Here is a 23,495-nt window from a genome sequence, read left to right as displayed (position 1 = left end):
TGATAGGCTTGGCCTGAGTAGAGACTCTGTGTGGAAGAGAGGCAGGGAAAGCCCTCCAGGATACCATGTAAAGACTTTACTTCCTTTCCCACGGCAGGTTTGGGTCCTGATAAGCCGTCAAGAGAGAACCAGTTTTGAGGTAATTTTAAATAACTGAGTGAGATATGTGTAACAATATTATTATTTTACAGTTTTTTTTTTTTATAAAAGGAAGCTTATTTTTCTTTGAAATTGGCCCTATATATACACAGAATCTGGAGAAGGCAATGGCACCCCACTCTAGTACTCTTGCCTGGAAAATCCCATGGACGGAGGAGCCTGGTAGGGCTGCAGTCCATGGGGTCGCTAAGAGTCAGACACGACTGAGCGACTTCACTTTCACTTTTCCCTTTCATGCAATGGAGAAGGAAATGGCAACCCACTCCAATGTTCTTGCCTGGAAAATCCCAGGGACGGCGGAGCCTGGTGGGCTGCCGTCTATGGGGTCGCACGGAATCGGACACGACTGAAGCGACTTAGCAGCAGCAGCAGCCTACATAGAATCAGCTGAAAAGACTACTATCTGGTATTAAACTTTCAGGAATTTTCTTGTAAGTGCTATCTTCCCCGCTTTGGGTACCTAATAACGTAGCTTGGACCAGAGTATAGAACACGGGTTTCTCCATAATCGCACCTCTCCAGTGCCGCTAAGCGATGGGCTGAACCTGACGGGGTAGAGCTCAGGGCTGGAGCTATGGGGTAGTCAGATATTGGCCAAACAAAATTCTCCTCCAACATCTCCTGCTCCAATCTCAGATGTGCCACTGCGCCAACTTGCATTTTTCTCTTCCGTCTAACTGCCTAAGGTGAAGCTTGCTGTGCATGCTGGGAACAGCCTCCTTCAAATTCACTTCATTTGCACTCATTTCCAGTCTTCTGTTTGGAAATTGTATTTTTGGCTCCAATTCAGATCAAGTCAAAGTGCGATGATAAATGGAAACGATCCTCTGGGTGAAGCACTGGCCAAGGCTTTAGTTATAATTTTCTATTGATCCTCAGACATGCTCTGGGCATCACACAAAATTATTATTTTTTTGATACAGCACTATCAGATATCAGGCTTCCCAGGTGGCACAGTTGTAAAGAATCCTCAGGTTAATGCAGAAGACGCAAGAGACTCAGTTTCCATCCCTGAGTCAGGAATATTCCCTGGAGTAAGAAATGGCAACCTGCTCCAGTATTCTTGCCTGGAAAATTCCACGAACGGAGGAGCCTGGCAGACTGCAGTCCTTGGGATCACGGAGAGTCGGACATGATGGAGCACATGCACACATCAGATGTTCGTTCAGACCTCATGAACTGATTAAACTTTGAAGGTCCAGGGATATCCAACTTTCATTTAAAGAACCACTTCCCTAGCCAGACGTGGTTTTGATATGTGAAAGAAAAAAGGCATCTTCCACTCTATATGTTTAACTCCTTGAAAGGTTGACTGTGTGGATCACAACAAACTGTGGAAAATTCTTCAAGATATGGGAATACCAGACCACCTGACCTGCTTCTTGAGAAACCTGTATGCAGGTCAGGAAGCAACAGTTAGAACTGGACATAGAACAACAGACTGGTTCCAAATAGGAAAAGGAGTACGTCAAGGCTGAATATTGTCACCCTACTTATTTAACTTATATTCAGAGTACATCATGCGAAATGCTGGGCTGGGTGAAGCACAAGCTGGAATCAAGATTGCCAGGATAAATATCAATAACCTCAGATATGCAGATGACACCACCCTTATGGCAGAAAGTGAAGAAGAACTAAAGAGCCTCTTGATAAAAGTGAAAGAGAAGGGTGAAAAAGTTGGCTTAAAGCTCAACATTCAGAAAACTAAGATCATGGCATCCGGTCCCATCACTTCATGGCAAAAAGATGGGGAAACAGTGGAAACAGTGACAGACTTTATTTTGGGGGGCTCCAAAATCACTCTGGATGGTGACTGCAGCCATGAAGTTAAAAGATGCTTACTCCTTGGAAGGAAAGTTATGACCAACCTAGATAGCATATTAAAAAGCAGAGACATTACTTTGACAACAAAGGTCCGTCTACTCAAGGCTATGGTTTTTCCAGTAGTCATGTATGGATGTGAGAGTTGGACTATAAAGAAAGCTGAGTGCCGAAGAATTGATGTTTGAACTGTGGTGTTGGAGAAGTCTCTTGAGAGTCCCTTGGCCTGCAAGGATATCCAACCAGTCCATCCTAAAGGAGATCAGTCCTGAGCGTGTTTATTGGAATGACTGATGTTAAAGCTGAAACTCCAATACTTTGGCCACCTGATGTGAAGAACTGACTCATATGAAAAGATCCTGATGCTAGGAAAGATTGAAGGTGGGAGGAGAAGGGGATGAGATGGTTGGATGGCATCACCAACTCAATGGACATGAGTTTGGGTAAACTCCAGGAGTTGGCGATGGACAGAAAAGCCTGGCGTGCTGCAGTCCATGGGGTCGCAAAGAGTTGGACATGACTGAGTGACTGAACTGAACTGAAAAGGTGGGCTCCAAAAGCTTCTAACTTAACAGACATATAACTGAAGTAAGTTACATTCCAGGAACAGTGCCTGGGACTTATCAGGGACTCTAAACATTGGCTCCATCGTGGTATTCCACCTGCTTTTCCCTACAGACACAACCAAGTGTTTGCTTATTTATTGGTCCTTTTATTAAATGTTTCTTGTGCACCTGCAATATGTTTGTCATGGTTCTAGACACTGAATGTGTGTGTTTCCAGTCACTCAGTCATGTCTGATTCTTTGTGACTCCATGGACACCAGTCTCCTCTGACAATGGGATTTCCCAGGCAAGAATACTGGAGTGAGTTGTCTTTTCCTCCTCCAGGAGATCTTCCCAACCCAGGGATCGAACTCGAATCTCCTGTGGCTCCTGCATTGGCAGGCAGATCCTTGACCACCGAGCCACTGGAGAAGCCCTAGACATTGAACATCTAGGAGTACAAAGATAGTTAGAGCCCTGCTCTCACGGCCTTAAGTTCTGTAGAGGAGACAGGTGATAAACTATCACGACCATTTGATCTCAAGTAAGAAGGGAGCCAAAGCAAAACAAGTCCAAAATAAGGAGATTCAGGTAACGTTTAAGATGATGACCTTGCATGTTATCTAACTAGAGAAATATCCTCCAAATTGGTCTTCTGGCGAATAATTTTCATACCTGGTGGCCTTGGCAGCCTCCAGGGCATTCACAACTCCTTTTGGGTCCTTATTGGCCAGTATTTCTCAGGCCTCTGAAAACACCTCTCCTTCCCCACCTGGTACCCAGAATGGTGGGCAGGTGCTGTCAGCAGCATGCTCTTCCATAAAAGTGATGCCCTCTGGGAGCTGAGGCTGCAGATCCCAGGGAGAGCGTCAATTCATTCATATGTTTTTAAAGCCTCTGTGAGGGACCAGGCAGGGTTCTGGCTCTAAGGAAATTCCCGGAAGGAAGCAAAGCAGCTGCTACCCCTAACCTTGTGGTGCTTACAGTCTGGTTGGGGAAAAAGATGACCACAAGTAGACATCAATAACCAGGAACTTTCAAACAGTGATCCGAAGAAATTAAAAATAAATAGAATAGCGAGTGACTCAAGAATGGTGGCCTGCTAGGCATAGGGTGGACAGGAAGAAATACGTTTGAGCTGAGGCTTGTCTAATAAGAAAGAGCCAGCCATGCAAAGAGCCCAGGGAAGAGCTTTCTAGGTAGAGGTACCTACAAATACAAAGACTGGGAGGCTGAAATAAATTGACAGTCTTGCTGGAATACTGTATCCTTTTGTAGTAGACTTGATAGCTTTGTTTAAAAATAATCTCATATGTTTAAGCCCTATAATTCATTATACACTTCAAAGAAGCAGAGTATACTAATAGTTTAAAAGCCTTGGATTCTAGAGACAATGTGCTTAAATTCTACAATGGAGTAACTGAATAATTTACCCTTAGAGTCAGACTACCTGGATCCACTGCTAGATTTTTCCATCCACTAGCTGAGAGACTTCTGGAAGCTTGCTTAATCTTTCTGTGCCTTGTTTGCCATCAAAAGGTGATAAGAATAGTGCCTGTTACATGGGAATCTTTTGGTAATAAATTAAGGTAATGAATATACAGTGCTTACCAACACAGGGCAAGTGCTCAAAGTATGTTAGCTATGGTAAACCCTCCATTCTTTTCTCTAGGAGTTCATTTTCTTGATCACTTTTGCCATTCTTTTTATCCTACCAATCACTCATTGAATAGATTTCTGAACAATCAAGTGGAAAATAATTTCCCCAAATCTTGAAGACTTGGGCACCATTATGGAACTGGGTAAACGCAAAGCTCTATGTTTAATTTCTTCAAAATATATATATTTAGTACTTAATCTTATGGTTCTTTGAAATACCTCACGTTTATGAAAATAATTAGCTATTAAATGATGAAAACCAGTTGTTACAAGATAACGGCTATATTTCCCTGTGCTATACAACACATCCTTGTTGTTCATCTATTTATACATGTTGTTGCTGTTAAGTTGATAAGTCATGTCCGACTCTTTGCAACCCCATGGACTATAGCCTGCCAGGGTCCTCTGTCCATGGGATTTTTCAGGCAAGAGTGCTAGGGTGGGTTGCCATGGGTTCCTCCTCCAGGGTATCTTCCTGATCCAGGAATTGAACCTGCGTCTCTTGCACTGGCAGGCGGATTCTTTACCACTGAGCCACCTGTGAAGCATTTTATACATAGCAGTTTGTGTTTCCTAATTCCATGCCCCTAATTTGGCTCAGATGGTAAAGAATCTCCCTGCAATGCAGGAGACCTGGGTTGGGCAGATGCCCTAGAGGAGGGCATGGCAACCCACTCCAGCATTCTTGCCTGGAGAATCCCCATGGATAGAGGAGCCTGTTAGGAAACCTACAACCCATGGGATTGCAAAAAGTCAGACACGACTGAGCGACTAAGCACAGCACAATTTAATTACCCCTCCTCCCATCTCTCTCCCCACCTTTGGTAATCATTAGTTTGTTTTTTATATTTGTGAGTCTGCTTCTTCCAACTATGTATAAATCTACCACTATCTCAAAGTTAAAGCTTAATTTTAAAAATTAGAGAAAAAAGACTTGGGCACCATTGCTATTCTTGAATAGTTTTCAGTGTAACTTCCTAGAGGTGGACCTCATGACCACCTCATTAAGTTGATTCTAGGTCCTGGACCATGTTTTCCTCAGGGGAGATAGTTGGGACTACTGTATATCAATAGTATTTGTCCATAATTCTTTTTCTCCTTTCCATGCTTTTTCATAGCATTTATTACCACCGGTCAATTATCCATGGTTTTATTATTATGCTTAACCTACAAGAAGAGAACCTCTAAGAGAACTAAGACTTGTTTGCTTTGTTCAGTTACTATCCCCCGTTCCTCTAACAATGTTACAACGGTAGAGCTCAGTAACAGCTTGGTATCTACTTACGCCTAGAAAAAATACTAGGGTTGCTAATGGGTCGAGGACCCTTGCCTCTGAAAACATCTACTGTATTTCATGCAGTCAGAGCTGCCAGCTTCTCAGTGACCCAGGAGAGCAATGATTCACAGGGAGGATCTGATCAATAAAATCAAAATATTACATTCATTTATTATTCATTTATTCATGCAACAAATACTTATTAGGTCCTGACTTCATGCCAGGATGTTGGTACACAACAGTGAATAGAAAAGACATGGTCCCTGCCCTCAGGAAGTCAGAGTCTTGTAATTAATCAAACTAGTTATTATAAAAAGCATCTTATCACCAGATTTGGCAATATCATCCTTTCATATGAAATTGAAGATTAGAACCTAGAGAAGAAAATAAAACCTTCTGGCAATGTACCAGTGAGTGGGCAGTCAGGAAATGCTATTCTTGGCCTGACTCATCCCTCTTCACATCGCTCCTGGGGGACTGGTTGTTTTCAGGGCTGTCTCCAGATGGCACACGTGTACATTTCCCCATGGCACTCCACAGTTCCTCTCTCACCCTACACACACGTGCAAATACACGCTACCCAGTATGAAATGCTCATCAGCACCAAAAACCCATCCTGAGGAACTAGAAATAAAATTCAAAGTGGCACAAGAGCATAAGCATTTGCCAGTCTGAATACCTCTTTACAGCATGTAATATCACACCCTCGATTTGCCAGCTGCCTGTTGGTAAGGCAAACTGGATTGTGCAGAGGAAAACTTTCTTTTAGCAAAGAGGCAAAGGCAAATATTGCACAAAGAAATCTCAGAGAATTTGCTGTTTGTTGGCAGAGAATCCAAGTCCATAGATATAATCTCCAAGTCAAGGGTAAGACCCCATCTTACTTACTTTCTATCCTCAGGTTACTGACTTGGAGCTCAGTTTCCCTTAGATCATGATGTCAGGAGTCACTCTGTCTTGAGTCTTGTCTGCTTTTTTTTCTTTTTATTGAAGTATAGTTTGACTTGCCATCTCATGTTAGTTTCAGGTGTATAACAGTGTTTCAGTTATATCTCTCTATATATATGTATGGATATATAAATATATATAAATATTAATTGTATGTGTGTGTGTGTGTGCGCGTGCTTAGTCGCTCAGTTGTGTCCAACTCTTTGTGACTTCATGGACTGTAGCCTGACAGGCTCCTCTGTCCATGGGATTCTCCAGACAAGAATACTCGAGTGGGTTGCTATGCCCTCCTCCAGAGGATCTTCCCAACTCAGGGACTGAATCCTCCTGCAATGCAGGCATGTTCTTTACCGTCTGAGTCACCATATGTATATATGTGTGTGTGTATACATATATATGAATATATATATTCTTTTTCAGGTTCTTTTCCCTTATAGGTTATCACAAAGTATTGAGTAGAGTTCCTTGTGTTATACAGTAAGTCCTTGTTGGTTATCTACCATATATACAGTAATGTGTCTCTGTTATCCCAACCTCCCTCTCACCTGCTATTAACACTGTGGTGAGCCTGTGGTTTCGCCTCATTCATAGACCGTTGATTCCACAGCTCCTTTTGTTGTGATTTAACTGTTTCATTCATACAAGTATATTTTCCCCCAAAAAAGCTGTAGATTCTTTGAAGAGTTGCATCTGAGTATGTTTGGACTCTCAGGTTGGACTGTCTGGGTTCACGTGAACCTACTGCATGCTAACCTCACAAACATATAGTTTGCTCATCTGTAAAGCTATGTTTATAATAATATCTTTCTCAAAGACTTGATATAAAATTAAATAGGCTAATTCACAGAAAGTGCTTAGCAAAATTCCTGACACATTTAAGTTGCTTAATAATATCTGCTAAGTATCTCTTTAATATTTTGCACCCCCACCACTGGCTGATCTAGACACAAAGGAAGCCACCAATGAACTGTTACTGATTTGAAAAACAGCCTTCCTAACAATATGATTGTGTGACTATATTTAATGGATTTCACATCAAGGCTGATTATCCATATACAAAAAGATAACCACATTTTATACCCCAAGATGTTAATATAGAAAATTAAAATTCTAAGAAAGTTTGTTGAATAGAAGCAACAATTTTAAAAAACACTTATTTAAAATAATTTTTTAAAAAATCACACGCTAAGTGCTTTAAAACTATTCTACCTTCATGATGTCAAATGACCAGATAGAAAATTAATTAAAATTTTAGCCAATTATCTAGACATCTAAACTCTCCTTTTCCATTAGTTTTCACCAAGACATTTGAGGTTGCATAGAGACAGGCTCTGGGTCCCTGTGGTCTCCTATCATCCTAAGATTTTCCTCAACCATTTTTCTCTCTTCATAGTCTCTTCTACTTCAAACTGTACACTTCTTGGTGGTATTTAAATGCAGTTCTATGTTGCATGTAATTTTGCTTCTGGGTAACAGAATAAACTGGCCAAGCTAAGCCTCAAGATTAATTGACTGAGCAAAGTCAGCCTTTCTGATTTTCTTGAACTCAAAACCTTGAGAGTCCACTAATTAGACAGTTGTTCTAATAGAAGAGGAAGAAATTCAGTCATTGATCTGATTTTAGTTTGTCCTTCCTTCTGGGGAAAATGCTAAATTAGCTGAGTTCAGAGTTTGCTATCAAAGTTTTATTTGGTCACCATGGTACAAATTTCTCACTCTCTCTATCCTACTATCACTGATAAACAAAAGGATTCTTGGGCTCAGCGAGTCAAAGTGATGCAAATTCCTCCTTATCCTACGTGATTCGTTGGTTCCTGAGGTTTACTTGAGAAAGTAAAATGGAATATTGGTTAGCTTTGTGGCCATGAGAAAATAACTGAAATATCACAAACTTCAGAGTTATAAAGTATGGACTATATAACGGGATCTAATGCAGAAGATTGGTGTAATAAATAAATGAGGTAATTGAGCATATTGTCTGGCATGAATAAGAGACTGGAAAGTGAAAGTAAAGTCGCTTAGTTGTGTCCAACTCTTTGCAACCCCATGGACTGTAGCCCGCCAGGTTCCTCCGTTCATGGGGATTCTCCTGATGAGAAAACTGGAGTGGGTTGCCATTTCTTTCTCCAGTGGATTGATACTAATATATGTTAAATCATTTTGGTTCTGTAAGGAAAGATTATAGGCAGGGGGAAAATTATGAATTTTAATTTTATTCTATTTTTTTCTTTTTAAGTAAAGAAAGAATAAACGAGCAACAATGGTGGGAATTACTTGGCAGTCTAGTGGTTAGGGCTTAGTGCTTTCACTGCCGGAGCCCAGATTCAATTCCTGGTTGGGGAACTAACATCCCAAAAGCCACTCTGTATGGGGGGGAAAAACAGCAAACAAACAAAAAAAAAACAGTTACAGAGCAACAATGGTGTGAGAAACAGCTTCTCCCTTCATTTCATTCATCCACCTGTGTATTCCACAAAAAGTAGTGAGTATCTATTGTGTGTCATATTATTTTTAGATGCTGGGGAGATGGTAGGGAGCAAGATAATCAAAAGAAAACACATCAATAAATAAGATAACTTCATTTGGTTAAAAGAACTGTGAAGAAAATAATACATGATAATGTCATAATGAAAAATTATGTGTCCATAGATGGGATGCTCAGGGAAGCTCCAGACTTGAAGGGTGTGAGGTCATCATTAACACAAAAGCTAGGTAACAAGATCCTTCAGACAAAGGGTAAGTAAAAGGGACCTCAGGCATCAATGGGCTTGTTTTGTTAACATAAAAGGAAGCAGGGCAATATGGCCAGAGCTCAGTTAGCAAGAGAGAACTAGGGGGCCCACAGTCCTAAAGGAAGACAGAGGTCAGACCTTGTATGGTTTCAAAGGATGTGATAGGAATTTGGTTTTATATTTAATTGTAGTATGAAGCTTGGGTGGTTTAAAACAGGACAGGGACATAGTATTTTATGTTTTTCTAAATGCCACTGTGGCTTCTGTGTAGAGAATCAGTTCAGTTCAGTCGCTCAGTTGTGTCTGACTCTTTGCGACCCCATGGACTGCAGCACCTCCGGTTTCCCTGTCCATCACCAACTCCTGGAGCTTACTCAAACTCATGTCCATTGAGTCGGTGATCGCCTTCAATCTTTCCCAGCATCAAAGTCTTTTCCAAGGGGTCAGTTCCTTGCATCAGGTGGCTAAAGTATTGTAGTTTCAGCTTCAGCATCAGTCCTTCCAAAGAATATTCAGGACTGATCTCCTTTAGGATGGACTTGTTGGATCTCCTTGCAGTCCAAGGGACTCTCAAGAGTCTTATCCAACACCACAGTTCAAAAGCATCAATTCTTTGGCGCTCAACTATCTTTATAGTCCAACTCTCACATCCATACATAACTACTAGAAAAACCATAGCTTTGACTAGATGGACCTTTGTTGGCAAAGTAATGTCTCTGCTTTTTAGTATGCTGTCTAGGTTGGTCATAGCTTTTTTTCCAAGGAGCAAATGTCTTTTAATTTCATGGCTGCAGTCACCATCTGCAGTGATTTTGGAGCCCCCCAAAATAAAGCCTGTCACTGTTTCCATTGTTTCCCCATCTATTTGCCATGAAGTGATGGGACCGGATGCTATCATCTTAGTTTTCTGAATGTTGAGCTTTAAGCCAACTTTTTCACTCTCCTCTTTCACTTTCATCAAGAGGCTCTTTAGTTCTTCTTCACTTTCTGCCATAAGGGTGGTGTTGTCTGCATATTTGCTGCTGCTGCTGCTAAGTCACTTCAGTCGTGTCCAACTCTGTGCGACCCCATAGACGGCAGCCCACCAAGCTCCGCCATCCCTGGGATTCTCCAGGCAAGAATATTGGAGTGGGTTGCCATTTCCTTCTCCAGTGCACGAAAGGGAAAAGTGAAAGTGAAGTCGCTCAGTCGTGTCCGACTCTCAGCGACCCCATGGACTGTAGCCTGCCAGGCTCCTCCGTCTATGGGATTTTCCAGGCAAGAGTACTGGAGTGGGATGCCATTGCCTTCTCCCTGCATATTTGAGGTTATTGATATTTCTCCTGGCAATCTTGATTCCAGCTTGTGCTTCATTTAGTCCAGTATTCTGCACGATGTATTCTGCATATAAGTTAAATAAGCAGGGTGGCAATATACAGCCTTGATGTGCTCCTTTCCTGATTAGGGAAAAGTCTGTAGTTCCATGTCCAGTTCTAACTATTGCTTCTTGACCTGCATACAGATTTCTCAGGAATCAGGTCAGGTGATCTGGTATTCCCATCTCTTTCAGAATTTTCCACAGTTTGTTGTGATCCACACAGTCAAAGGCTTTGGCATAGTCAATAAAGCAAAAGTAGATGTTTTTATGGAACTCTTCCTTTTGATGATCCAACAGATTTTGGAAATTTGATCTCTAGTTCCTCTGCCTTTTCTAAATCCGGCTTAAATATCTGAAAGTTCATGATTCACGTACTGTTGAAGCCTGGCTTGGAGAATTTAGAGCATTACTTTGCTAGCACACAGAGAATAGAGGGAGTCTATCAGAGCTGATGGGAAAAAGAGGAGAGGCTTGGACAAGGAGGCAGCAGAGGTGATGGCGAATGGTTTTGGGTAAATTATTTTGGAGGCAGAATCAATAGGATTGCTAATGGATTGGACAGGGAAGTGTGGGGTCAATAGAGGGATGTGAGTGTCATCCCCATAATGACGGCTGACTTTGTATGTAGGCTTACATTTTACAAAAAATGAGGATGAGACCTCAAACCATCCACATCTCTCCCAACTCTACTTCAGCCAAATGTCATCTCAGAAAAGAAAGTTCAGTCTTCTCACATTTGTTCCACAAATAATCACTCAGTTTATTTTACTGTGTTCTAGAATAAGTTATGGGTACTGGTCAAACAGTAGGAAGCAAAATAGATATACCTCTGTTCTAATGGAAGTTATATTCTAGTGGTATGAAATAGAGTATAAATTATAAATAATGAAATATCAAACACCTTTGATCCCTACTGATAAAAATAAGAGCAGAATGGCATGTTAGTAGTTGGTGGGTTGCTATATTAGAACGGTTGTTAAGGAGGACCTGTGTAAACAGTTTTTTCAAGCAAATTCACTTTGAGTTATGTATTAAACATCTGTCAGGGACATCAAATAGGTCATTATTAGATGTCTGTGTCTAGAATATCAGGAAGAGAACAGAGTTAGATGTAGAGGTGGTATTTAAAGCCATGGGCCTGGGTTATCATTAAAATAAAAAACAGAGAATAGGAGGAGGCCCAAGAACAAGCTCTTGGAATTCTCCCGTATTTATAGGGTACATATGAACCAGCACAGGAGATTGGAGCATCCAGAGTTATAGCAGTAAAATCAAGGAACTGTGGCAATAGAACCATATATGCTGAACGTTCTCCCCCATCTTCCTCCACTACCTTTTCATCCTCAGGGAATTTCAGATAATGATGACTTATTTAGCACATATAATGGGATTTGGGTAGGGCCCAGCATTGAGACCCTGCTTCTCATTAATGTAGGGTGGTACCCACTCAATCAGAATTCATCTGGCCCAAGTGTAGATGAGTAATTGTTTTGCTGTTGGAGGAAAGACAAGGCCTTGCATTGTGGAAACTCTGACATCAATCTGATCTTCCTTCTTTTAAGCTCATAGACTTTTGAATCAGTGATGCTCTCCAAGGCTGTCAGAGAAGTATCTGATACACAAACAATATTTAATTACTTCACCCAGGCAACATAATGGGTTCTTTTCTAGGGGAACACAAACAACAAGAGAAAGCTTCTCAGAACAATACAGCTCTATAGAATCTAGCCAATGTTGCACTTCTTGAAACAGCAGGCAGATGCCACAGGATAACCAGGAAGATAGCTTGGTGGAGGTTGAAGGGTAGCAGGGAGAAGAAAGGTAAATTCTGGGGCCATGTCATAGCAATATATGAAAGTCTTAAGCTAAGAAAATTAAAAAATTAAACAACTCAAATTAAGAACTCAATCAGTGTATTTAAGAGCTGCTATACTAGAGCAGTAGAGAAGATTACTGACCTGGAAAGCAGTCAATAAAATATATCCAGACTGAAACAATAGAGGAAAAAATAAGAGAAATAAGAAAAGAGCCTAAAAGTTACACAGAACATAGTAAATAGGTCTAACTTTATATCAAAAGTCCAAGAAAGAGAAGAGAGGTAACAGGCAAAATCAATACTTGAGAAGACTTGTTGAAATTTTTCTAAAAGTGATGAAAGTCACCGGGCTACAATTAAAGAATTGCTGTAAATGCCACTCAAGATAAATAAAATCATCAGTAGATCTATCATAGTATTACCGCTAAAAATTAAAAACAAAGGAAATCTTAAAAACAGAGACAAAATCATGCTACCATTAAGCAATTGTATAGCTGAGTTTTCAATAGAAATTATGGGATCCACCAGACAATGGCATGACAGTTTTAAAAATACTGAAAGAAAATGCCACTACTCTAGAAATCTAGGGCTTCCTTAGTGGCTCTGCAATAAAGAATCTGCCTGCCAATGCAGGAGATGCAAGTTCAATCCCTGGGTCAGGAAGATCCCCTGGAGGAGAAAGTGGCAGCCCATTTCAGTATTCTTGCCTAGAGAATCCCATGGACAGAGCAGCCTGGCAGGCTACAGTCCATGGGGTTGCCAAAGAGTCAGACACAACTTAGTGACTAAACAACAGCTAGAATTCTATATCCTCTGAAAATATCCTTCAAATATAAAGGCAGAATAAAGATGCTTTCAAGTAAATAAAATATGGGATGAATTATTACAAGCAGACATGTGGTTTTTTTTTAAATGAAAAATGCATGGGCATCAACCTAGATCACACAGAGTTCTGGGCAGAGCTAGGCATGACCACTAGTGGTACCAATTCCCACTGTGGCACAGGGGTAGCCACCTGACACGGCTCTATTAACCACCTCTGCTGGTTCCAGGTTGGCGAGGCCCAACCAGGAGGCCCAACCACTGTCAGGTTGTTCTAGAGATCATCTTTGGGAAGTGGTGTAAAATTCAAATCTCCAAAGTCTTTAAGGTGGCAGCCCAAATGGGAGACCCTTTTCATCAAACCAGCTTCTCTTATGGCAGTGGGATCATATTCCACTCCTTTTCATCTCTGTCCTCATGAGAGCGGGGCTGCAGTGATGGCTGCGGAGTAGACATTTTTCCTTAGGATGGAGCGCACTTGTGTCTGGAGATATAAGTGGTTGCTCCCCAGGGACGTGATGGACAGCACGGGACACAGACAAGCGAGAGCCAGGCAGACATGCATTTTCAAATTCAGAAATGAATGAAAAACAGTGAGAAGTATTGACTACTGATGAAAAATTAAAAATGTTAGCTTTATGTGTGGTTTAAAATACAGGTGAAAATAAGAGAAGGGAGAGATGAATAGAGTAAGATATTCAAAATGTTTAAGGCTTTAGGTCTTGGGAGAGAATAGTAAAATTGTTAGCATAAATTACATATATCCTAATAATTATTAGGTATATATCATAATCTCTAGTGTAACCATTATTTTACAAGAATAAAATAATCCAAAAGTAACCAACTGAGATAAAATTTTAAAGTTAAAAAAACAGTTTTCCGGGTCCAGGAAGGGGAACACATGTAAACCCATGGCTGATTCATGTCAATGTATGGCAAAAACTATTACAATATTGTAAAGTAATTAGCCCCCAACTAAAATAAATAAATTTATTAAAAAAAAAATAAAAAAAACAGTTTTCCAAAAGAAGGCAAAAAAGGAGAGGAGAAAAATATAAAACAAGTGGGGCAAGTAAAATAAAAATAATCATGTGGTCAATTAATTACAGTAATTGTAAATGTACTAAAATCTCCTAAAAAGCAAAGGTTCTCAGACTGAATTTTAAAAATCTGTACTGTATATATAACAAAATCTCTTAGCAACATTATGTGGAAGAGAGCATTTTAACCTGATGAAGCGTACTACAAAAATATTATACCAAATTCCATACTTAATGGGGAAATGGTGAAAGTGTGCATACTGGTCATTTTTTAATGGCCAATCTTTTTAATTTTAGCCATTGTAATAGGTGTATAGTGGTATCTATAGTGAATTTAATTTGCATTTTTCTAATACTTACTGAGGGGCTTCCCAGTTGGCTCAATGGTAAAGAATCCACCTGCTGACACAGGAGATGAAAGTTTGATTCCTGGGTGGGGAAGATCCCCCGGAGAAGGAAATGGCAACCCACTCCAGTATTCTTGCTTGGAGAAACCCATGGACAGAGGAGCCTGGCAGGCTGCAGTCCATGGGGTCGCAAAGAGTCGGACACAACTGAGCATGCATGCAGTAACTAATGAAGCTGGGCATTTTTGCATGTTCATGTTCTTATTTTTTATCTGTATTTCTTCTTTGAAGTACCTGTTAACATCTTTTGCCTATTTTTCATTGGGTCGTTTGTTTTCCTACAATTGAGTTTTGAGTTCTTTATCCTAGTTACAAGTCATTTATCAGATATGTGATTTGCAAATATTTTCCCATAGCCTGTGGGTTTCCTTTTTTCTCTGTTTGTATTAATTACTTTTAGCATATTATCTCCTCTGTTGATTTACTATCTATACCTTTTTGTTTTTTTTGTGGTTGCTCTAGAATTTGTAGCATAAATCTAATTTATTACAGTCTGAGTATTATACCAGACTATAATAAATGTATAATATATACAGCATTATTCATTTGCACTTGTGGTCTTTATGTTACTATTTCCACATAGGAAATATTTGTACATATATACAATATATGTACATACGATAAAACACAATTCATTGTTACTCTATTTTGTTTAATAAGTTAGATATTTGGTCAAGTAAGTCATTTTGTTTTAAAAAATTATAAAATGAGAAAAGTCTTTTATAGTTATTCAGTTCTGAAAAAACCTTGGCCAAATTAATGGAAGCCCTAAAGCAAAGATGGTCAGGAATGGACAGCTCTAATACCCATGCATCATTCATTTCATTGCTTTGGAGCATCCCAGGGAGAATATAGCCTTGATGTTGATGCTATGGTGAATCCTGAAAGGGTGGCAGCTGGAAGATTTGGTTAACACTCCTCATAGCACATAGTCCCTGAAGGAAGATCTGAACAGAGCACTCCCATAGCTGTCATACAGGATAATTGAACTTAGCCTGGGAATTGGAGGAAGGATTATCTAGCACATATGTAAAACAATGACTAAGTGATTAACATCTTTTACATTGGACAGTGGAAAGGCTAGGTATTCAGGTCACATATGAGAACATTTCTTTGACTAGTTGTTAAGGCAAGGGCCACTTTGCTGTATTTTGGTGATATACCCTATATTTAAAACACTCTGTGATTTAAAACTATAACCTTTCAGACTGCTGCTGCTGCTACTGCTAAGTCGCTTCAGTCGTGTCTGACTCTGTGCGACCCCATAGACTGCAGCCCACCAGGCTCCGCCGTCCCTGGGATTCTCCAGACAAGAACACTGGAGTGGGTTGCCATTTCCTTCTCCAGTGCATGAAAGGGAAAAGTGAAAGTGAAGTCGCTCAGTCCTGTCCGACCCTTAGTGACCCCCTGGACTGTAGCCTACCAGACTCCTCCATCCATGGGATTTTCCAGGCAAGAGTACTGGAGTGGGGTGCCATTGCCTTCTCCAAACCTTTCAGACTAATGGATATTAAAAGGCAAAGTAAAAATACTTAGCTTGCATTAGATCTCACTTCTCTATGTTTTCATAGTTACATCATTTTATTCATTGTGAAAGGTAAAAATCTTCCTTCTCTCCCACCCCCATGTTAGTCATAGATACCTTTATGCATATATCTCATTCTAAAATGTTTATTGAGCATCTAATATACTACCAGCATTACCTTATGAACTTTCCCTTATTTTGACTACTAACAGTACCAAGAAATAATTTACATTGAATCTTTTCTACTTAACTTGCTTTCCTTGACCTCAGCAGATCACATTTGTATTTTTAAACAGCTACTGTTGTGAATAGCTTTGATTGTTGAACAGCAGTTATTTAAATATTTATGGTCAAGCTGTTCCAAAACAATATTGAAAGCAGCACTGCACAGTTTAAGAAATACATAAAAATCAATGGGGCAAATTTATGTATCAGAAGATCTACATTTCTAACTATGTGCCAGATTTTCCATTTATAATTCTTGCAAATGAAACACTTTGGGTAGTCATAAATACTAACCTCTCTGAACCTTTCTCTGTGAATTATGGTCTTGCAGTAATAAACAGAGAGTAGCATTTGATTTGTAGGCTGAACTATACAAAGCAAGAACTCAATGCTAGTGCCTTTGATCATTCTTGTTCATTTTAACTGGCCAAGAGGGAGATGGCAGGAAGTCATTTTTATAACATCATCACCTTCTGTTCTAAGTGTGCCTAGTGTCTGTCTTGACACATTTTCTGCACAGTAGCTGTCCCTAACTTTGTGTTTGGCATGGAGAGGACATTGTTAAGTATTGTTTATAAATTTGATAGTCTAAAGTCAGCACTGAATGCTGCTTAATTCATCCTGGACCTTGGTTCCCCTGCAAAAGGTCCCATGAGAAGCACAGCCTAATATGATACCGATTCCCCTACTGCTGGTCCCAAATACTTTAGTCAACTAAGCTCTTTCTTTTTTTATTATCTTTTCACCATTTACTCTAAGAACTATATTTACTGTAGTTTCTAGAATCTAAATACATGAGATTTTCTATTTAGAAGAGTCTTTAGGGATAATATAATCCAGGGATAAAAAACATAATTTATTTTAGTTTCTCATCTTAATAGGAAGTGATAAATGATGTGTCTTAAAAGGGACTTACGGCACGAGCACTAGATATTGGGACTTCAAAACTGAGTCCAACTATCCATCCTGACAGGTGGCCATCAACCTCGGCTCAGATGCTTCTAAGGCAGCAATACACTGCTTTTCAAAGTGGCTCATGTTGTGACTAAATGATAGAAGTCCTAGTTAATTAGCTGAAATCTTCATGTCTATAGCTTACACACTTTGATTTGAGTTCTGCTTTTTTGGAGTCACACAAAAATCAATATACTCTTTTTTATTCTATGTGATAGTACTTTATATATTTGACACAATGTTTCTGAGCTCCTTTTTCTTTTTGTTAGTCTCCAGTTTTCAGCATCTTTGACATTTGTATTTATGATGCTGAAAGTTTTCCAACAGAAGTTCTGAAATAACTGCAAGGTGTCTACGTGCATGCATGTGTGTGTGTGTATATACGTGCGTGTGTGTGTGTCCTAGGTTATAATTCTTTCAGACCTGGAAGACTTCCTCACATGAAAAGCAACACTGTTCTGTTTTGACTGTATTCTAATTCATCTTGGGCTTTAATTCTCTCTTAAAGACATTGGTGCTACCTTTCCAATTTGAAGATCGTTCCTCTTGATAGGATAGATAAGCAATGGAAATGCTAGATGCTTCTCCTCTCACTGTCGTCTGTTAACATTACATCATCTTTTCCAAGCAGCAGGCTTAACCTTTTCTTGTTTTTCTCCTTGCTCCAAATCTAATTTAAAATGCCTCTGCCAAATCTAAGAAACCTTTCAGTCCATATCTTATTTTGCATGGAAGCTGTGTTGGACACTGTTGATCAATTCCCCCTTCCTTAAAATCTCTTCTCCTTTGACTTTAGCAATTTATTTTCATTTGATTCTCCTCTTCTTTTTCTCTATGTGTTCCTAATATACTTCCCCTGTGGCCGCCTCCTCCTCTGCTTTATCTGCTGTGTTGACCAGGATTCTGGACTCTACATAGACTCTGCACTTGAGTGAGTTTCTACACTCTCATGTTTAACCACCCTGTATCCTGAGGAGGATGAGATGGCTGGATGGCATCACCAACTCAGTGGACATGAGTGTGAGCAAGCTCCAGGAATTGGTGATGGACAGGGAAGCCTGGTGTGGTGCAGTCCACTGGGTCACAAAGAGTCAGACACCACTGAGCGACTGAACTGAACTGATCCTGATGACAGTGAAACCTTATCTTCAGCTCAGATTCCCTCCCTGTTGAGGACTCTGAGTACTGATGTTCCAGTTTGAATGGAAACTAACTTGTCATCATCTTCCCAGGTGCCCAGCCCCTCCTCGGCTTCTTTTCATCAATATCCTTTCTTGGTGATTGGCGTTCCCTTCTGCATAGTCATCCAAATAGAACCCTAAGTTCTTCTTTTCTTCCATCTAGTTCATTACCAAATCATATTGATTTTGTTGCCATTAGTTCTGTTTTTAAGTTAATTTTTATTGGGATATAGTTGCTTTACAATGTTGTGTTAGTTTCTATTCCAGCAAAGTGAATCAGCCGTACATATACATATATCCCCTCATTTTTGGATTTCCTTCACATTTAGGTCACCACAGATCATGCCTACAGTTCTTGATTTCATCTCTCTACCTCTTACCCTATTTCCCTGGTTAGCATTTCATTTTTGTAGCTTGGAGCTGTTCAATAGTCTCCAGACCTGTTTTTGTATTATTGCTATTTGTTTGTTGCTTTGATTCTGATGTTCCTCAGGTCTAGCTGTTACATGTAGCCAGAGGACTCTATAAAACAAAAATATGATCATATCCCTACTCCATTTAAAATTCTTCAGGTCTCCCGTTTCCCTGCAGAATTGCGCTTAGGATATTCTATGACTTGCCTACAACTCTCTCTCCAAATTCATATTTTCGTGTTCTTTGCTCTGGAACAGAAGCTGCAATCACACCAAAATGCTTGTAATATCCAGTGTGTATCATGCTACTTCAAGTCTCCTTACCTTTGCTTATGCCATGTCTTTTGCCTGGATAAAATGCCTATTCTACTCTTGTTCTTTTGACTGATTTTCACTCATCTCAAATAGTTTAGCTCAGATATCACCTCCTCTAGGAAATATTTCCCAAACAACACATAAGGGCTGAATATGCTCCGATGTTCCCATAACACCCTGGGCTTGCTTCCATTCAATCACTTACTGTGTATATTGACTCTCCAGGGAATCTGTATATATTGCTCTCTCCTCAGTGACAGGGACCACATCTTGTTGAATTTTATTTTTGTTCCTTTCTTTTGTTGACTTTCTTCCCTGACCTTACATTTCCTTGGGACTATTTTATAATGATTAAGGTTGATATTTTCTTATATAATGAATTCTTCTTGTACACTTGGAAACAGAATAAGAAAACCTAATGTTAGCAACTTTCATATTCTATGCTAACAATATCTGAGAACTAAAAGTCAGATAGGAATGGATTTACTTGCTAGAAGATGATAGCCAAGAAAAAAAAAAGGCTCCCATCTTTTTAGCAAGTATCTTTAACTTAGAGAAAAAACTCTTGGTCTTAATTCTCCAATTTGTTCAATAAAAATTTACTGAGTACATAGGTATATATAGAAGTAAATCAGATGTCTATCTAATTTCAAAAAGCTTACAGCTTAGCAGGAAAATAACATAATTCAAAGGAAAAATTATGTTGGTGATAATAGTGTAATAGCTAACGTTTATTGAGATTGGACTTATGTCTATTATCTTGTTTAACTTCATAGTCATATTGTAAGTAACCTACTGCCATCCTCATTATCAGAGAACCAAGACTTAGAGAATTAGTAATACACTCAAGGTCACACTCTTAGATTCGTGGGCTCTTTACCACTAGAGCCACCTGGGAAATCAAAACCCTTAACTCTGTGCTGCATTCTCTGCAATACTATGGTGTATTACGAAGGTGAGTCAGCTAGCAGTAAGACTCAGAGAAAAGCAAACCAGATGGCTTCCTGCTGGAGGGATCAGAGAAGGCTCCATGGAGGAGGTGGCGTTTGATCTAGGCCACTCATGTTGAAATGTGATTAAAATTTAGACCTTCAGAGAGGCAAGAAAAGGACATTCCAGATAGGGAATATGGCTTAAATATAGCATGGCGGTGAGGTGCTGTGGTGCAGCATGTGTGTTCAGTTGCTTCAGTCATGTCCAACTCTTTGCAGTCGTAGGGACAATAGCCCGCCAGGCTCCTCTGCCCATAGAATTTTCCAGGCAAAGATACTGGAGTGGATTTCTGTGCCCTACTCCAGGGGAATCTTCCTGACCCAAGGATCGAACCCCAGTTTCCTGCATTACAGGCAGATTCTCTACCGCTGAGCCACCAGGGATACATAATGAAAAGCAAGGGAGATCAGTTTGGATGAAGCAGGGAAAAAAAAAAAACTAGAATGCAAATTGAAATATTCGTAGGTCATTCCATCTTACTGAGTCATATGAATTTCCTTCTAGAGTCACAGAAAACCAACGAGAATTTTAGAACAGGGCAATGATATATCAAGATTAATCCCACCAAAGCCTGTGAAATTGATGAGAGAAAAGAAACTGTTCTGTGCAGGGGCAACATCAGTGAACCAAACAAAAATCCCTGCTCTCACGGAAGTCTTCTCACTGTAGGAGACAAATAATAAGTAAACAACAGAGACACACATACATTCATATGAACTCATATATATATATATAAATGCTTTGTTAATTATTTATATTATACATGGGCTTCCCTGGTGATGCAATGGTAAAGAATCTGCCTTCCAATGCAGGAGATGCTAGAGACGTGGGTTCAATCCCTGGGTCAGGAAGATCCCCTGGAGAAGGGAACGGCAACCCACTCTAGTATTTTCACCTGAAAGATTCCATGGATGGAGGAGCCTGGTGGGCTACAGTCCATGGGGTCGCAGAGTTGGACACAACTGAGCACACATGCACACACACACATATATAGTATTATATATTATATACACACACACTGTGTGTCTCTGTTATGAGATGATACATTTTATTTTATATATGTAATATATATTATATGTATGATAATATATACATATATATTTACAAGGCATGTGTCTGTTAGAAGGTGATAAATGTTATGGACAAAAACTAAGCAAGGGAAGAAGACAGAAAGTTTCTGGATAGGAACAAGAGGGCATTTAAATTTCGTATAGGATGGTGGTTAAAGGCCTTACTGAGAAGGTGACATATGGACAAAAGCATAAAGCAGGTGAGAAAATGAGCCATGTGGAAATTTGAGTAAGAGCACTCAAGGCTGTGAGCATGGTGATCATTCATATTTAAAGTAGAGCAAAGGATGCTCTGGTTTCTCCTCAGATTATATAGATCTTCTGCCTTTTAATAAAGACAATGAAGAGGCCAGGGCTGGAGTTGACTGGGGAGGGGATAGCGGTAGGAAAAGTGTGCTGAGAGGCTACTAGGATAAGGAGCGCTGCGAGGACTTCAGCTTTTTCTATGAGTGAAATGGAAGCCACCGAAGGGTGCTGAGTCGCGGTGTGGCCTGGTCAGACTTGTGTTTGTAAAGGAGAATTCTGGTCCTTGGTGGAGAATCTCTGTATGGACGAGAGCAATAGGTGGGAACTGAGCCGGGAGGTTATTCCAGCGTGAAGGATGGTGCCAGCTGTGGAGCTGGTGGGTGGTCACAGATGTGCTGACCAATTACCCGTGGCGTGAGTTAGAGAGAAAGGCACCGAGGATGACTCCAAGAGTCCCTGTTCTCAGCAATGACTACTGAATGTTTTTGTCTTGCTGGGTCTGTGTTGGTATAGGTACACTTTTTATACACTATGTTTGTAGCCCTTTCATTTTAGGCCACAAAATTGGAATCTCCTTTTGACAAATAAATGATACCCCTACAAAGTGTGTGCTTATGAAAAAATACATAGCATACTGCTTTTGATCAAGACTTTATAAAGTGCTTTCTCATCTCATTTTCTACTGACAACATTTCTGTATTAGGACGCCCATAGTTGTACTAAAAATGCATTAAATTACCTCCAGGTAAAATATCTTGAACCAAAAAAGTACATAAACAAGCTCCAGAAAGTTAGGGAATAATTGCTTTAACAGTAGTTTCATACTTGGGATAGTTGGTAAATTGGTAGCTATGTCTATATATGCCAAATATCTGGATATAACCTATAAAAATGATCTGTATGATATTAAAATTGGTTGGAACCATGTAGAGCAGTACCTTTAGAAGTTCAGATATTCTAAAATATTTGGTGCATCTTGCATGTCCTAAAAATTTGAGGTTTTTCCACTATTCAACTGCATGTCTGAGTAGGATATAGAAACTTCTACTACCAACTTTAATTTTTCCTTCCCCCTTATTATTCTTCCTCTTTCCCTTTTCTCTTAAAAAATAAATTTATGTGTATGTATAAATGATTCACTGTACTGTACAGTGGAAAGTAACACACCATTATAAACCAATTATATGCCAATAAGAATTAAAAATAAATAGAAAAGGAATTTGACTGCACCGGCCTCAGCTGTGGCATGCAGGCTCTAACTGCCTGACCATGGATCAAACCCAGACCCCCTGCACTGGGAGCATGAAGTCTTAGTAGATCACCAGAGAAGTCCCCTTCTTCTTTCCCTTTCAAAACACATACAAACTTTCTAAGGTCCAAGTTAAGTATTGGAAATTCAAAGCAAATAAGATATATCTACCTTCAAGGAAATATTAATTAGGAATCTATCTCTTAACCTCTTTTATGAAAGAATTCAAAGTGTTTTAAAGGAGCACATAAGCAAAAAAATACATAAATGATTGAGATGACTGATAAGCAAAAAGTTAAAAAGGTAAGACTAAGGAGCAAAGTTAGAAAAATAACGTGAAGCCAGAAATAGTATCAATATAAGAAGAATGCACATCAAAACATTCTATAAAATGTTCACTTGGAGTTTTCTTCTAACCAGGGAAAAAGAGAAAACAGGACAAGATTCATTGCTATCAACAATATTAAAGCTCACCAGTTGCTTAAAAGAAGTCCATTTTTTCCTGGTCCTCAACCAGGCAGACAGTTTCCCCAGTGGGTGATAAAGCACAGTGCAGGTTTTTTATAAAAGTTTTCTGACATTAACATAGCAATGGGTTTTATAGGATCGTTCTTACAGTATTTCTTAATTCAGGGAGATTATATTTGGAAGCACAGAACAGTAACGAGGCCCAAACAGCGTGAGAAAAGAACACATCCTCTTATGTTCTGATGCATGTATGCTGCTTACCTTGAGAATTGAG

The 23,495-nt window shown here is 39.6% G+C and overlaps 1 protein-coding gene across 8 annotated transcripts in view; it reads left to right on the top strand.

The window, feature by feature from the left end:
- Positions 1-23,495, top strand: part of PPP2R2B (protein phosphatase 2 regulatory subunit Bbeta) — a 764,919-nt gene that overhangs the window by 292,054 nt on the left and 449,370 nt on the right. For 4 of the 8 annotated variants that reach the window (XM_081505054.1, XM_081505044.1, XM_081505068.1 and 1 more), the window contains exon 2: positions 98-139. The exons of the other annotated variants lie outside the window; for them this stretch is intronic. The gene's annotated coding sequence lies outside the window, so the exon portion shown is untranslated. The remainder of the gene's footprint in view (positions 1-97; positions 140-23,495) is intronic. 8 annotated transcript variants of the gene reach the window in all.

This window comes from Giraffa tippelskirchi, chromosome 6 (genome assembly GCF_054371585.1).
Source record: "Giraffa tippelskirchi isolate mGirTip1 chromosome 6, T2T-mGirTip1v1.2.pri, whole genome shotgun sequence".
Classification (NCBI taxonomy): Eukaryota; Metazoa; Chordata; class Mammalia; order Artiodactyla; family Giraffidae; genus Giraffa; species Giraffa tippelskirchi.
This window is presented reverse-complemented; position numbering and strand designations above follow the sequence as displayed.